The following is a 17,060-nucleotide window of genomic DNA, read 5'->3' on the forward strand; positions in this document are numbered from 1 at the left end:
GAAGTTTTCTTCAGAGATCAGAAACCACAATATGTCAAAAGCTCTTCATCGCTTCAAGAGTTTTGAATATCATCATAGAAGTCAATAATTAGACACTAGTCCTGTTAAAAGGAATATTCCCAAAAATCCCATCTCATGATTTCCATATAGAAACAAAGCCATATATTAACTACATTCCAAGCTTCCTATAAACTGTCAGTAAAGGAGACACTAAGGCTCCATTGGGAAAGGAGTCTGGGCCTCTCCCGTTGTGCCACAGATGCACGTGCCTGTGTAACTGCGGTATCATACATTTTAAAATGAAGACTCTTGTTCTTCCTCAGGTGAAGGAAAACCAATTCTTATAATTTCTACCATGAACTTGAAGAAATGAAAGCCCTACCTCTTTTAGCTAAATAAATCTGTTCTTACCTTCAAATATTTCACAAACCCTCAAACTTACCATTGTTCTTTTTGAATTCTGTCCAGTGTTCCCTCACATATTTTATTGTCAGAAGTCAAGTTGCACACATTTTTTTTTCTTATAAAGTATGAGAGTTGCTACAGAATTATATAAAATCTATATTCTTCATCTTATTAAGTTCTAAGTTTGTTTTATTAGCTACTAACACTCATATATTATATTGCATTGCAAGTAAAAGCCTAGTAAAAATGCTTAAGTACCTACGTCCTCAAAACAAAACAAAATAAAACAAAACAAAACAAAACAAGCTTGAGAAAAAAAAAAGAACAGTTCACTTAAGATAGGTAAAGACATTGTTTACATCCATAGTAGATATGCCAATGCTTATTCTTCAGCAAAATATTACATTAGTTTCATGCTTCAAATAATATTTTAAAATAATGATTGGGGATTATTTCAAATACACTTTTTTTTTTTACAAAATGAGAACTTTAATTTGTAAACTTTAATTATTTTGATTTTAACTGAAAAGCATATGATTTATTTTTCAGTCAGGTGTACTTCCTATATTTTTATAGTGTTAACACTTGAACATAGTTAACATTGTCCAATGTTAACATTGAAATGTATGTTCAATCATTTCAAAAATGTATTTTCAGGGACTCCTGGCTGGTTCAGTCCGTAGGCCATGTGACTCTCAATCTTGAGGTTATGGATTCGAGCACCATGTTGAGTGTAAAGATTATTTAAAAATAAAATCTTTTAAAAAATGTATTTTCAAATATTTTATGAAAGTAAGATTTGAATTATCTCTGTCATGAAATGTATTTGATGAAAGATAGCAAATATTTTAATAATATACAATTAAATTGTGATAAGCATTTGTCATGATTATTTAAAGTATTGTTCAAGTCCTGTGTTGGACATGGAGCCCACTAAAACAAGCAAACAACAAACTAACTAACTAACAAAAATAAAAACCAAAAAGAAAGGAAAGATTTTAGGGGTGTCTGGCTGGCTTGGTCAGTGGAGAGTGTGAGTCTTAATCTTGGAGTCATGGGTTCAAGCCCCACATTGGTTGTAGAGATTACTAAAAAAATTAATAAGTTAAAAAATAAAACTATATATATATATGTGTGTGTGTGTGTGTGTGTGTTTATTTACATAGTGGTTTTAAAATCCATTTCAGATTAAGTATGCAGAAGATTTTATAAATGGAATTTGTATATTCTGGCTGCTACTCAACCAGGAAGGCAAGTTTTCCCCTCAAAAGGAGTTCTGTTTGTCATTTATTAGATTTAATTCCTCCATGTGATTGCCTAGTGCCTTGAGAAAATAACATCCCTTAGACTCTAAAACTTTTATGACTACAAATCTGCAATCCCTTTATTGTAATTACATAATTAACTCTCATAATGTCATACTTTTTTTAAAAAATGATATAATTCTATAGTATATTCACTACTGCAACCACATGTCCCAATTCACTACTTCAAGAGTTTCATTACTGATCCACTCACTCATTTCCACTTTTCCCCAAGTCCTTATAGAAATTCTGATATTTTATGACTATTAAACAATTTCAGCTGAGAATAATAAATATCAAGATATGTATATTTAAACATAACCATAACACAACCCATTTGACAGCCAGATTTGGGTTTTTTTTGTTTGATTGTTTGTTTGTTTTTTTAATATGAAATTTATTGTCAAATTGGTTTCCATACAACACCCAGTGCTCATCCCAACAGGTGCCCTCCTCAATGTCCATCACTCAGTTTCCCTTCCCTCCCACCCCCCATCAACCCTCAGTTTATTCTCAGTTTTTAAGAGTCTCTTATGGTTTGCCTCCTTCCCTCTCTTTGACAGCCAGATTTTAACTGGCTTACTAAATTTTCTGAAGAGTCAACATTGATCATGGGAGAATTCATATTTCTTTCAGAATTTCTTTATGCATCTGAGACTCTTAGAATAGATGTTTGGCTGTACACATTTCAAGTGGATTCAGTCTTTAGACAAATTTTAGATAATTTAAAATTTAGGTAACTTGGGGAGCCTGGGTGGCTCAGTCAGTTAAGTCTCTGACTTTGGTTCAGGTCATGATCTCATAGTTCATGGGTTCAAACCCCATACCAGGCTCTGCATTGACATCTCAGAGCCTAGAGCCTGCTTTGGATTCTGTCTCTCCCCCTCTCTCTGCCCCTCCCCTGCTTGTGGGCTCGCTCCTCTCTCTCCCTCTCTCTCTCTCTCTCTCTCTCTCTCTCTCTCAAAAATAAATAAACATTTAAAAAATAAAAAAGTAAAAATAAAATAAAATAAAATAAAACAAAACTTAAGTAACTTTTAAATCTCTCACCCACATTGAGAAAATAAGAAACTGATATTTCAAAAAGATTTCCTCGGAAAAAGCTATTCTATGAGTTTCCCCCACTGACTTTTTACAAATCTGGGGTACGATCTACTAATACCACAACAACAGAGAGTGACCCTCAGGTAACTGTTAGGAGGGTAAATACCTTCTAGGGGTTTTAATACTTGCATTACAGTGGGGGGGGGGGCATTTTTAACATTCCCACTTGAGAAATACAAAGGGTGAGATAAAGATTCTGACAGAAAAGAGAACCGCAGGGCATGGACAGATCTCAAGAAAGAAAACTAGAGGAAAAATCTGATGCCTAAGTGCTGAAGAATGTTTTAACAATGAATGCCAGAAAAGTTTGCTACTTGCCTGATAGACACTGCTTTACAATATCTGTAAAGATTGGTGGGGTCTTTGAAGAAACCACAGATATACTGACAAGAAAAAAATCAGCTTTACTTTTTTTAATGTGCATTTATTTATTTTAAGAGAAAGAGGTGGGGGGAAGGGACAGAGAGAGAGGGAGGGAGAGAAAATCTCAAGAAGGCTCCTCTCAGTCAGAGCAGAGCCTGATGCAGAGCTCCATCTCACAAACTGTGAGATCATGATCTGAACCAAAATCAAGAGTCAGGCACTTAATTGACTGAACCACTCTGGGGCCCTGAAAAAAATCAGCTTTAAATATCTGCCAGTTCAGGCCAGTATCATTTATCCAAGAACCTTACTGATCCCCCTACCTCTTCTCCCTCATCATGCCCCAAAACTAAGGATTTTGAAACTGTTTGGCAAACTGTAGTGAAAGGAATCAATTGTACGAGAACACAGAAGGGGAAAGAAATTGATCACCCAATGTTTCCTGAACTACTGGCCTGCAAATTGCTCAGACTTGCAAGGAAGAGAGGTCTTCACATTAATCCGGGAGACTAAACATGAACTGACACTGTTTTAAAGTTCTGAAGGGATTGTGGACATTTTTTACATCATAAAGTTACCAGAAAAAAAAAAAAACCATAAAGTTACACAAAGAGCCTGCCTGAGTTTCTCAAAGGGCAGGGAAATAACTATCCTGACAGTGATTAACATAGACAATAGAACAAAAAGTAAAGTTGATTTTGTTTGTTTTTTCTCCCAATCTGTGATTAAGCTTTGAAACGTATTCACAAGAATAAGGCTGCATTCACAAGGGGGCACTGTTTCATCAATATAGCAGCACGGTTAATTGCAAATACACAAGGTCTTAGCTCCTCACACTTTCAATTTACTCCTACCATGTGCAATATTATCTGTCCTGGTTTTGACACAACCACTGTGGTGGGTCTGCCTGGATTCCAGGTATATCACACATTTACAAGAACTGTTTCCTTAGAAAAAGGAAGTTGTGGTCTCATAAGCAAGGAAGACACTTGGTTTAATGTTATAAAATTCTTTAGAAGACATGAGAAGGATGTGTAATTGCAACACACCACAAAACCTACAGTGCTTCTCAGGTGACAGAGAAATTACTCCAATCGATTTTAACATCCCATTAAGGCCAGCCAGCAAACCAGCGATGTATTATCTGCAACAATGAAGCATTCCTCTGGAGACTCAGCTTGGTAGAATAAATAAAAAGGGGTAATTCCTTCTATTAATTCAGTTCACTCTGGCCATTGATAGGAATAGAGTCTGATTCCTGAAAACTGACCCAGGGTGGGTGGATGAGCAGGAGGGAGGAGGGTCTACCATTAATAAATAGAAGTTGGACCATGATATGAATTATCAATTTCATTATATCTTACAGTAATCCCCCTATCCATGGGGGATATGTTTCTAGACCCACAGTGGGTGCCTTGAAACCATGAATAGTACCAAATCCTATATATACAGTTTCTTCCTATACACACATATGTATGCTATAAATTAGGCACAGTGAGAGATTAACAACAGTAACTAATAATACAATAGAACAAATATAAGAAAAAATTATAATAAAAGTTATGTGAATATGGTTTCTCTCTCTTTTATTGTACTGTACTCAACCTTCTTGTCAAGTGAGATGCTAAAGTGCCTATTTGATGAGATAAAGTGAGATTAATGATGCAGGCACTGTGATATAGTGCTAGGAAACTAGGGACCTTCTGACAATACTTCAGAAGAAGGATCATCTACTTCTGGATGACAGTTGGCCGCCAGCAACTGAAACCATGGGTAATGGGAAACATAGAAAGCAAAACCTATTATGTATGCTAAGGGCAGCCAAAATTTCCTCTTCCAGTAATAAAAAAAAGAAATATTGAGCAAATTGATAAAAACTTCCATTGTGATGTTCAAAACCACTGAGATAAAAATATAAGCATTAAATTTGGGGGGTAGAAAGAGATGGATGAGATATGACCATCTCCAACTTTTCAGGACAACAATTCCTAATTCACAAATATGTTCCAGTACATGGCGAAATGTACATATGAATTTTTCAAACAATATTTTTAGCCATGCTAAGTCTGTGTCCAAAAGTACTATAACAAAGATCAAAGATGGCGGTGGAGTAGGAAGACCCTAGACTCTTCTCATCCCATTCGCAACTATTAAATCATCCTAAATATCCAAGACTCACAGGCCTGAAGACTTACAGGACAAACTCTACAACTAAGCGAGAAGAGGCCACATCAAAGAAGGTAGGAAGTATGGAGATGTGGTTTAGGGAAAAAATGGATTACGGAGCTGTACATGCAGAGGAGTGAGAGAGAGAGAGAGAGAGAGAGAGAGAAAGAGAGAGAGAGAGAAACACACAAGGGAATGCAAAAGAAGAATGTTTCCCCAAACCATTGGCTTGGAAAATGAGAGATACTGAATGTCTTAAGTTGATGCAACCAGTGGGGCTTATCGCCTGGAGTTTTAAAGGTCAGCAGGCTTGGCTGGGATACAGCCCAGAGGGCACTTCACTGCTCCTGGAGAGAAGGCAAACAACCTTGGGGCAGATGGCCTGGAAACAGTGATCTGAAGAATGCCTGGAGCACGTGGTGGGGAAATTATTCACTTGTCTCAGAGAGTATTCTTGGAGGCAATGTTCACAGAGTCACCTCTCTGGGAACAGAGGTGCTGGCCAGCACCTTTTCCCTTCCCTGCCCTTCAACATAAATGCAGAGACATGGCAGAAGGCAGCACAGCTGACTAACTTGCTTACACCAAGCCCTACCTCCTTGCATTCTGGCAGACTGCCCTTTTCAGCCAAGCTTGCCTCAGTCCCAGCGTGGTAGGCCCCTCACCCAAAAGACTAGCACAAACCCCTACCCACACCATGTCTCCCAACCAGAGTACTGCGGGGCTTCAGTTGTTGTGGAATTGGTGCCAGGTCTCAGTTCACAAGCAGACCAGAACACACCTAGTTAAAACTTTCTACATTCAGGCAAGCCACCCAACACTCCCCACAGTAGGCAAGGAGAGCCTCTGCAGATAACTGGTCTGAAAGACAGCAGCCAAACCACAACAGAAGAGTACATGCAGAAAATACTGGAGATATTCCCCAAAGCACCAGGCCCTGAACACTACATGTCCTCTTCTTCATAAAGCCATTTACTTTCAGGACCAGGAGACATACTGGCTTTTCTAACTCAGAGAAGAAGGCAGAGGCTTAGACAAAATGCCAATGAAAGAACAAGATAAGGCCACAGCCAAAAATATAGTGAAACAGACATGTAACAAGTCTAATGGAGAATTTAAAGCAACAATCATAAGAATGCTCACTCGGGTTTGAGAACAGAATGGAAGACATCTGAAAGACCCTTATGACAGAGATAACAGAATTAAAAAAGAATGTCAGGTGAAGAATGCAATAAATAAGATTGGAAACAGGCTTGATGCAGTGAACAGCAGGCTGGAGGAAGCACAGGAACAAATTAGTGATCTAGAAGACAAAATAATGGAACATAATGAAACTGAACGGAAGAGAGAAAGAAGAACTATGCAACACAAGAATACATTTAGGGAACTCAGTGACTACATCAAATGTAATAACATTCATGTTATAGGAGTCCCAGAAGAAGAAAAGAAAAAGGGGACAGAAAATTTTATTTCAAGAAATAATAGCAGAAAACTTCCCTAATATGGGAAAGGAAATAAACATCCAGATCCAGGAGGCACAGAATACTTCCATCAAAATCAACAAAAGTAGGCCAACATCAAGACATATTGTAATTAAATTTGCAAAATATAGTGCTAAAGAAAAAATCTTAAAAGCAGCAAGACAAAAGAACTCAGTAACTTACAAGAAAAACTCATAAGGCTAGCAGGGGATTTTTCAACAGAAACTTTGCAAGCCAGAAAGGAGTGGCATGATATGTTCTACATGTTGAATTCATGTTCTACATGAATGAATGTTCTACAGTCAGTAATATTCAATCCATCATGGCTACCAATCAGAATAGAAGGAGAGATAAAAACTTTTCCAGATAAAAACTAAAGGAGTTCATGACTACTAACCCAGCCCTGCAAAAAATATTAAAGGGGATTATTTGAATGCAAAAACTGACAAAGACATGAAAAGATAAGAGAAAATCCCAGAAACAAGACAAAACAAGTAATAAAACTGCAATAAACACATTTCTATCGATAATTACTTTGAATGTAAATGGACCAAGGACTCTAATAAAAAGACATAGGTATCGGAATGGTTAAGACAAACAAACAAACAAACAAGACCCATCTATGTGCCATCTAGAGGAGACTCATTTTAGACCTAAAGACACATGAAGATTGAAAGTGTGGGGGTGGAGAAACATTCACCACACAAACGGATGTCAAAAGAAAGTCAGAGTAGCACTACTCATATAGGACAAACTAGACTTTTTTTGTTCTTGTAATTTTTTTAGCCTGCTTTGATATTAGGATAGTATTGGCCTCATGGAATGATTTTAAATGTGTTCCTTCTATTTCATTATTTGTAAGATTTTGATAAAGATTGTCTTTAAATATTTTTTTTAAACATTTGGAAGAATTACCCAATGAAACCATGTGGCCTTGGGCTTTTATGTGCTGGGAAATTTTGATTCTTAACTCAACTTTCAGAGTTGTTATTGGTCTAAGAATATTTCCGATTTCTTGGATTCAAGATTCATGATTCAATTATGGTAAAATGCATTTTTAGGAATTATCTGGGTTTTTTAAAGTTATCTGATTTGTTAGTATATAATTGTTTATAGTAATCTGTTATCACACTATGTATTTCTGTGGTTATCTGTTGTATTGTTTTCTCCTCCATTTCTCATTTTGGTTTTTGAGTCTCTCTCTGTCCTTCTCCCTCTCTCTCTCTCCCTCCCTCCCTCCCTCCCTCTCTCATTTTTTCTTGTTATTGTAGTTAATGTTATTTTTAATAAATTTTTAACTAGCACTGCTAATTTTTTTTTTTATAAAAATGGGTCATAATTTCAGTGTTACATTGTTTACTATGGTCTCTATTTTATTTATTTTTTATTTTTCTTTGTTATTTCCTTCCTTTACTAGATTTCAAGCAAGTTTCTTCTTTTTCTAGTTCCTTTGTGAGTAATATTGTTTATTTAAACCATTTTTTCTTAATGCAAGCATTTAAAACATAAACTTCACTCTAACGTCAGCTTTTGTTGCATCCATAGTTTTTGGAATATTGTGTTTTCCTTTGCTTTTGTTTTGAGACATATTTTGATTTACCATTTGGTTTCTTATTTAGCCCATTGCTTGTACAGTAGCAAATGTTTAATATTTACATTGTAAGTTTTCTAGCTTTTATTGTTGGTATTTAGTTCTGTACCATTGTGTCTGGAAAATCTACTTGGTTTGATTTCAGTCATCTTAAATTTGTCATATTATATGTCTCTTTTTATGTGGTTTAATCGGGGGATTTTTCTTGTGTACTTAAAGAAAATGTGCATTCTATTTTTTCTTGGATAGAATGTTTTATAAACATGGTTTATAAAACCATGGTTTTAGAACCATGTATTCTGAAGTATGCTTCAAGTAAAAATATGTTTTTGTTTAAACAAAAACAGTAACTTTAACTGACAGTACTCATTGAAATAAAGAATTTCAGAGGGGAGATAGGTGGGGTAATGGGTGAAATAGGTGAAGGGGATTAAGAATACACTTATCATGAAGAGTACTGAATAATGATGTATAGAATTGTTCAATCACTATATTGTACACCTGAAACTAATGTAACACTGTATATTAACTATACTGGAATTAAAAACTTAATTAAATAAAAAAGTGGCTAAGAATAAAACTACTAAAACATTATTAACATAAATGTGTGTCATATGTTCTATTCTATGTAAAAGGATTGGAGAGGGGTGCTTGGATGGCTCAGTCAGTTAAGTGTCCCTCTTCAGCTGAGGGCATGATCTCACAATTTGTGAGTTCAAGCCCTGCATCAGGCTGTGCTGACAGCTCAGAACCTGGAGCCTGCTTCGGATTCTGCGTGTGTGTCCCTCTCTGCCCCTCCCCTGCTCATGCTCTGTCTCTCTCTGTCTCTCAGAAAATGAATAAACTTTAAAAAAAAATTTTTAAAGAAGGATTAGAGAAAAATACATATGTTAAATCACAACATGTGAAAGCAGTTATGTTAAATAACTCTTTTCTCACTGATATTATCACATAATGGAAATTTTTGAACATTAGAATTGATATGATTATAGGGAAATGATATAATGGCTCTACAAAGATATATGCATATGTATTACAGGCAAGAAATACTAAGGTATTAATGAAACAAAATTAAAGAGATTGGAGTTTATAGTAAAATAAAATGAACTTAATGATAAAAAATTATGACATTAGGTCTTACTTAGGGATGAATTATCTTTTCTATTTGTTTTAGATTATGATGATCATTTTGTTTCTCTTTTTTAATGTTTACTTATTTAATTTGAGGGAGGGAGGCAGAGAGAGAGAGGGAGAGGGGGTTAGAGAGAGAGAAAGAGAGAGAGAGACTGAAAGCAGTGGAGGGGCAGAGAGAGAGGAAAAGAGAGATCCCAAGTAGGCTCCATGTTCAGCCCAGAGCATGACGCAGGACTTGATCTCATGGCCTTGGAATCATGACCTGAACCCAAATCAAGAGTCAGATACTTAACTGATTGAGCCATACAGTCTCAATTTCTCTCAATGAACTTAGTTTCCACTGGCATTTCAAACTAGTTTTATGATACATATTATGCTTTTCCTTACTGCCAGTGACATTCTTCATTTGCCCAGAGGTAGAATTAATAAGACATCATGGATGATATAATACGAGAGGTGAAAGAGGAATCCAAGATACTTCCCAGGTTTCTTTTTGGGAAACTGGGTAGATGGTACTTCAGAGAAACAGGAAAGAAAAAAAAAATAGGCTTGTGGGAAAATACTATGAGTTCAATTTTAATATACTGAAAGTTTAGAAGCTTAATGTGCTATCAAATAGATATGCTGATATGATTCTAAGGAATTAGATCTTAAGAGAACATATTGATTAGGGCGTCACTAGATATAAATGATCTCTGAAGCTACAAGAGTAGATGAGTTCAAGCATGAAAGGCACAGACTGAAAGGAGAGGAAACATAAGTCATTGAGCTAACATTAACCCTTGAAAGGGATATCTGGGAAAAGGGAAGACTTACAGCAAAGAAAAGGGTTAATAAGGGCCTAGTGATAGGTAAAGAAGGAAGGGAGTCACCATGGGAAGTCTACCCAATTATAAAAATACCAATTGGGGAAATCTTGACAGTTTGAGCCTTAAAGGACGGTTCCTATGCCTTAAAGGATGCACATAGTTTATTCAATAAAGAGACAAACTAACCACCTTGTTAGAATCACACCCCACCTCATCTTCACACTTGGATTCTACGGTTTGTGATTTTTCACTAGCAATTTTGAGTACAGAACTGCTTAAAACTTCACCTGTGTTGTTGGAGAGTAGCAAATTAACCTCTTTTTTTCCCACTTTTTTCTCAACATCTAACAACTCAGACACCTTTTTGAAGGGATTGGCTGCTCAGAACACAGAACAGGAAAAAATCAATCCAAAGTGAAACAGCAAAACTGATTGCTGTGCTTTCTTTCTTTTTCTCTAGACCAAGTCATAAAGAAATATTAGAGCCCAAGTGTAGTGAACCTAAGGCCAGATAATAATGAGTTGTTTTTTGTGTTTTTTTGGGAGGGTTCTTTTGTTTGTTTTAGACAAGATAGATTACATGTACTATGACTAGGTAAGATAGAAAATCCCCAAAATATCTGTAAGTTTAAAGGAATTCCCTATCACCTGAGAGTCCTGTGAAGAAAGCCATAATTGGTAAGTGTCATTAAGGATTTACTGAGTTTTGTCAGACAAGTCTCATTTTATTTCTTATTGTTTTTATTTTTTATGAGCATTTTTAAACCAATAGATAAATGGAATGAAGTGGATACAATAGATCCATATTTCAGTAAGGTGTCTGATAATGAGATTTTCGAAGATAAGAGGTAGAGAGTTGGTTCCTGGATAACAGAGCATCTAAATGGATTCTTTAACTGGTTCTGCAGTGTTAGGCTCTTAAATTAGAAGAGGTCTCAAGTAAATGGAATCAGCAATTATGAAGACTTTGCTATTGAAGATTTAATGAAAGTTGCCTTGTCTGGTTAATCTTGGATTTGTCATTAACTGTCATACCATGTCCCTGCCTGGCTTCAGATTTGAACTGAGATTTGACTCCAGTTAAATGTGAGCTCCTTTTGTAAGGATAGGGGTGGGAAGCTCTTGGTTTATATTCAACAATCAAAGGAAATTAACTTGAGGTACTGTGAAAAACAACTCTTATGGGGTTGTTGGTTCACATTTGGAGAAATAATAAGGATTAAATGATTTTCACTCTAACCATTTAATCTTCCCCTCATCTCTTCATAGTATGATACCTGGTGGCTCACCACTGAGGACCTTATTGAGAAAAAAAAATGGCAAGCCTATGTGTAACTAAGGAATTCTATCACACAGTGACAATAGGCGGTGTGAATCTATTTTTGCCAAGATATCAACTTGACAAGATATCTTTTGAGGTATTCCATACGACACAAGGTATCCCTCCTAACTATTTATTTGGCTATTTGATTCCCTATAACAGACCCTCTGAGTTATTTTACTCCTTATGCTTTCCAGAAAAGGAATACTCAGATAAGATTATTGGCTGTGACTCTAAGCCACCCCAAAATCTTGAGCCAGCCAGTCCTATCTAAATCATCCACATGCACGCACACACATTTGTGTATATAAATGTATAAACACACTCGCTGACTTGCAGTACACCATGTATCTATACAAAATCATGCTTAAAATGAGGTTTTTTTAGAATCTTTGAGTACCCAGCACAACTTCTAGGAGTATACAGAAATAGGAAAAAGCAAAGGATTTCTAGAGAGACAATATATAATATATATAGAGAGAATACATACATTGTCATTGTATCTTAAAAATTTCTTTTAGTAGCATTTCATATTTTTACCATTATTTGTATTTCTAAAGATAGCAATAAATTAATGTAATTTATAAATAATGTGCCTATATTGGAGTGTATATTTAATATTTTTAATTTATGGATTGTTTCATCAAAAACATTTGAAGGTCATAGCTACAAAGCATGTGAGGACATGAGAAATACCTCAAAAACTGAAGTTTAGAGAAATTGGAAAAGTTCAGATTAATTAATTTTGACCTAAACATAGCACATAAATTTAAACCTAAGTATAACGTATGAAATAAAGTTTGATATTTTAAGGAATGGGTGAGTGTGAGTGTGTGTGTGTGTGTGTGCGTGTTTGTGCAAGATAGAGAAAGAAAAAAACTTAGTTGGATAATTGAGGTGAGGGTTGTTCAGAAACATGATATTAGGATACATTAATGCCATTTATAGGTAGAAAACAATAATAATAAATTGAAACAAAAACATGTGTTTGATTTTATGGCATAAAATACATAAGAATTATTTAACTTTAAAATTGAATTTCAACATGCAAAATAACTATTATGTATTACCAAAATTGATAGAATTTATTAGCTTTTATTTGCAGCCTCAGACTTATTCATGGATGCTCATTCAACTACTGCTTGTGGGTCATGCTGTAAATTAACAAAATATATATAAGTAATACCATCACAATTAGAGACTTTAAAAAACTACTAGTGTGCATTCTGTATATAATTTTAATTTTACAACTACAGGCTTTAATAGTACTCCTATTAGTAGATTGGTTAAAAATAAAACCCAATCCTGATGTTACAAATTCTGTTTGAAAAGAAGTCTTTATTTACCCAGGCAATGATGTTAGCATGACTTTAGTCCTCCTTGTTCTGCATTACAATCAAGTCAAACAGGTTTAAAAAGAGCTATTCCAATGAGTGTGACTTACCAATGTATAGCCTTTCCCTACAGGATGATTAATGGCTGGAGGATGAAAAGTGTCAAACCCCTCAGGATTTCCCTAAAAGGAAAAAAAAAAGGGGGGAGAGGAGGAACACATTGTGAATTCACATTTTTTGGTAGCTATTAGATGCTATATCTAAGTCAGCTAATGAGATGAAAAAGGAGAGCAATAATAGACAATTTATAGATTAATAAAATTGACTAATTAATGCTAAATAATAATGCCATCAAAAGGGTTGCTTTAATATAAAGTATTATAACCATCACATTTAAAGAATGAATACGATTCTTAAATATTTCTCTGATATAAATTTTCATGCTAAAAGATATTAATTTGATTAACCACAAACCCATTTTCTTTTCTTAAAAAACAACTTACCTTATTAAAACATAATATGATCTTCATATATATATATATATACACACACACATATATATATATATATATGATCTTTAAATCTTTTTTCTCTTTCATGTTGCATAAAAAATGAACCACTCACAACTTTTTTTCTATTATATTACTCATTATTCAGATATGTTTTCTCATAGATTCAGAAAGCACCGCCTATCAAATTATGCTTATTATCTATAAAACTGTTATCCCACATCCAAGAGACTGTTGTACTCTAGAAAAGTTCACAATTTTCAAATTAACAGCACAGTACTAAACATAAAATATCTGAGGTCATAACTAATGTACATCAAAAACTTTTAATGTATCAGGATAGAAAATACACAAGTGAATAGCTGAATATTTACCAGATAATCACAGTTCAAAGAAAAATCACATATAATTAAATAGTTAAGTTAAAATTACACATTTAACAAGATAGAATTGAATTGGGTAACAAAGATCAGTGATTCCATGAACTATTTAGTGATTATCTGGTCATTTGCTCCTGACATCTGAGGAGAAATCTGCAAAATTTCTGCCATTTACTGTCCACAGAAAAGTGAGCTTTAAGGGCACCTTGGGGGAGAGGCAGAGAGAGAGAGGGTGAGAAAGAGAGAGAAACCCAAGCAAGCTCTGCACTGTCAGTGTGGAACCTGACCCTGGGCTTGATCTCACAAACAGTGAGATCATTACCTAAGCCGATATCAAGAGTCAGATGCTTAACCAACTGAGCCACCCGGGTGCCTCGATCATTCATGCCTTCTAAACCAAAATCTAAACACCTAATCTATGGAGCCATAATTTATTTTGCATTCATAGGCTTGTTCCAATAGTAATATCTACTTCATCACACATTTTTACATATATGCCTTCTTTCCTCAACTACATTTTAGATCACTGGAACTGAAGTCATGCTCTATACTTCTGTATGTATTCAGAAAGTCAGAATATAGTAGAATTCTAGCTACTTAGATGGGAAAATACATACATGTTTTCATTACTTAGTTAATTGGTGAGTCTTGCTACTACACACTATATATGCAATGATTAGTGTGAAAAACTCCATTGAGTGACTGCTAGTCTGTCTAATTTAACAAATAGTTCTTGTTCAGGACTGATAGAAAATTGTATCAGAACTAATTTTTTCTACATGCTTTCAATGGGTACTGTTAAAAGCTTATAAGATGTTGCTATAACCTTTTGCTAAACTTCTGAACAATGTAGGGTCTACAGAACCTAAGCAAAATAACATTGAGTAGTTACCATGTGCCAGAAGTCTTGTATGCACATTACATTGACCATTTCTTTTCATGATCAAATGCAAAGTAAGAAGGAAGAAACTACTGTTGATTCCCTTTATTTTGGAACGTGAAGCAGAGAAATTTTGAGTTACTTCCCCAAAGCCTGCCAGTCTGTAAGCGGTCAAGATGGGATTTAAATGCAGGCAGTCGGATTCAGACCCTTCCATTCTAACTTCAATAATATGCTACCTGCGTCTACAATTCACACATGCTAGATAAAGGGGAAGAGAATGCCAGGAGGAAAGAATGAGAAAGATAGTTTATATATTGTCAAAATGTGAAACTGACATTTTTCAAAAATCAGTAGCAATTCCTAAAGGATTATACTGTTCATACCCCTTCCCCAATATACCCCAGGCAGTCTTAGAGTCAATTAGTTCATGAAAATGTGCCAAAAAGTTATAAAACTTTTGTCTAGATGTAGGAATATATTTAGGAGTTTAGGAAAAAGAAATGAAATTTCTTAAATAGTTACATGGGCACTAAACATTTCTAACACTTTTTTTGTAAGATATTAGAATTCAAATTGTGCCATTTAATTTTAACATTTAAAATAGCTTTTAATTTGATTTGTACCTTTACCTCTCTGTTCTTGAACATTTTAACCATTTTTATATTTCCATTAACAGATACAGAATGTGTGAGACCTGCATATAATTTTGAGCTTTTAGTGCTACAAACTTCACATTTCCCTAAAGAAGCCCTTTCCACTAAAGTATGCACATTTCATAGAATAAAGCAATATTTAATAATGGTGGTATTCAAAATTATGCAAGAGGATACTCTAACCCTTTCTTTCTAAAAGCTAATTCACAAGTTATTATAAGTCTTATAAAAACATTTTCTTGAGATTTATAGTATGCACTTAACTTTGAAGTAGATATCTTTGACAGAATCCTCCCCATTTAAAGGTTAGGAAAAATGTGTCACAAGCACGTTGAATCACTGCCCAATGTTATTCAAGTTATTCTTAGAAGAGCTTGGGTTTTTCCTTTGCTCTTTGATATTGGGTTTCCTATTGTTTCTTTTTGTTGTATTTCTTCTGTGCTGTATTGTTATCATTTTCTGACACTTCATTGTTTGCTTTTAATTTTCACAGAAAAAGTGAATAATAGACTCAAAAACACACACACCAGATCAAATATGTTGTTTAAAACACATGCTGTTTGTGTTTAGACCCATTATTTACATGGCTTTTTACATAATTTACAAAAGATCTGACATTATAAATTTGAAGCTAATTTACCATTCCTTGTATGCACTAATCATTTTTAAAAATTCCCTGACCATGGATGTTACAAATTAAATTCTATCCCATAGTCACTGATTTTAAATATTAGAACACTAAAGCAGCTTTTAAAATATGTTATAAACACCAGTAGTTAAGGAGACTCATAATATAGGAAAGGGGAAAATTTATAAAGTATACTTTCTGTTCTATAATAAATTATAGAAAAGAGGGAATTTCTGAGGGTAATAAAGGTAGACAGTAATAGGAAAAAAGTGAAAATTTTAAAGAGTATGTATACTTATTTTAAAAGTTGTTTAGTATCTGGTATAATTCTGTGAACAGATATTAAAGATACATTCCCTAATAAAATATATGTGTAATGAAAAGATGAATATAAGATAATACTTTCATAAAAGATTGTAAAATATAATCATGTAAGCAATTGGCCTCAATCCACAGGTAAAGCTAAAACCAACTCTGTATCTCACTGAAATTCTTTCTTACAATTGCTCCTTATTATTCAACCTCCACTCCTTCCTCTAAATCATTTCTTCAGCATAATTATAAAGTTCCTGCCTCTGACCCTTCCCCTAGTCTATATCAGTCTTGCCCCCTCTTCCTGCTTCCATTTCTGGGTTGGCCTTAGGTCAACATCTTCATACACCCAATAACTAAAACCCTACTAGTCTTCCTGCATTTTCACTATCTTGCTAATTGAAAACTCTAGACCAACCCAACAGTCCTTTTCCTCCATTCAATATCTTCTTTTTTGCAACCCTGACAATCTGAGTTCCTTATTAATAAAACTCATAATTAATGGCTTCTTTATTTTTTTAATTTTTAATGTTTATTTATTTTTAAGAGAGAGAGATAGAGTGCAAGAGGGGGAGGCGCAGAGAGGGAAAGAGAATCTGAAGCAAAGTTCCAGGCTCCTAGGTATCAGCGCAGAGCCCCATGCTGGGCTCCAACCCGCAAACCATGAGATCAGGACCTGAGCC

At 34.7% G+C, this 17,060-nt stretch overlaps 1 protein-coding gene across 34 annotated transcripts in view; it reads right to left on the reverse strand.

Moving 5' to 3' along the window:
- PTPRD (protein tyrosine phosphatase receptor type D) overlaps positions 1 to 17,060 on the reverse strand; it is a 2,207,515-nt gene that overhangs the window by 1,610,873 nt on the left and 579,582 nt on the right. For all 34 annotated transcript variants that reach the window (XM_043566630.1, XM_043566632.1, XM_043566635.1 and 31 more), the window contains exon 3: positions 13,123 to 13,194. The gene's annotated coding sequence lies outside the window, so the exon portion shown is untranslated. The remainder of the gene's footprint in view (positions 1 to 13,122; positions 13,195 to 17,060) is intronic.

This window comes from Prionailurus bengalensis, chromosome D4 (assembly GCF_016509475.1).
Source record: "Prionailurus bengalensis isolate Pbe53 chromosome D4, Fcat_Pben_1.1_paternal_pri, whole genome shotgun sequence".
Classification (NCBI taxonomy): Eukaryota; Metazoa; Chordata; class Mammalia; order Carnivora; family Felidae; genus Prionailurus; species Prionailurus bengalensis.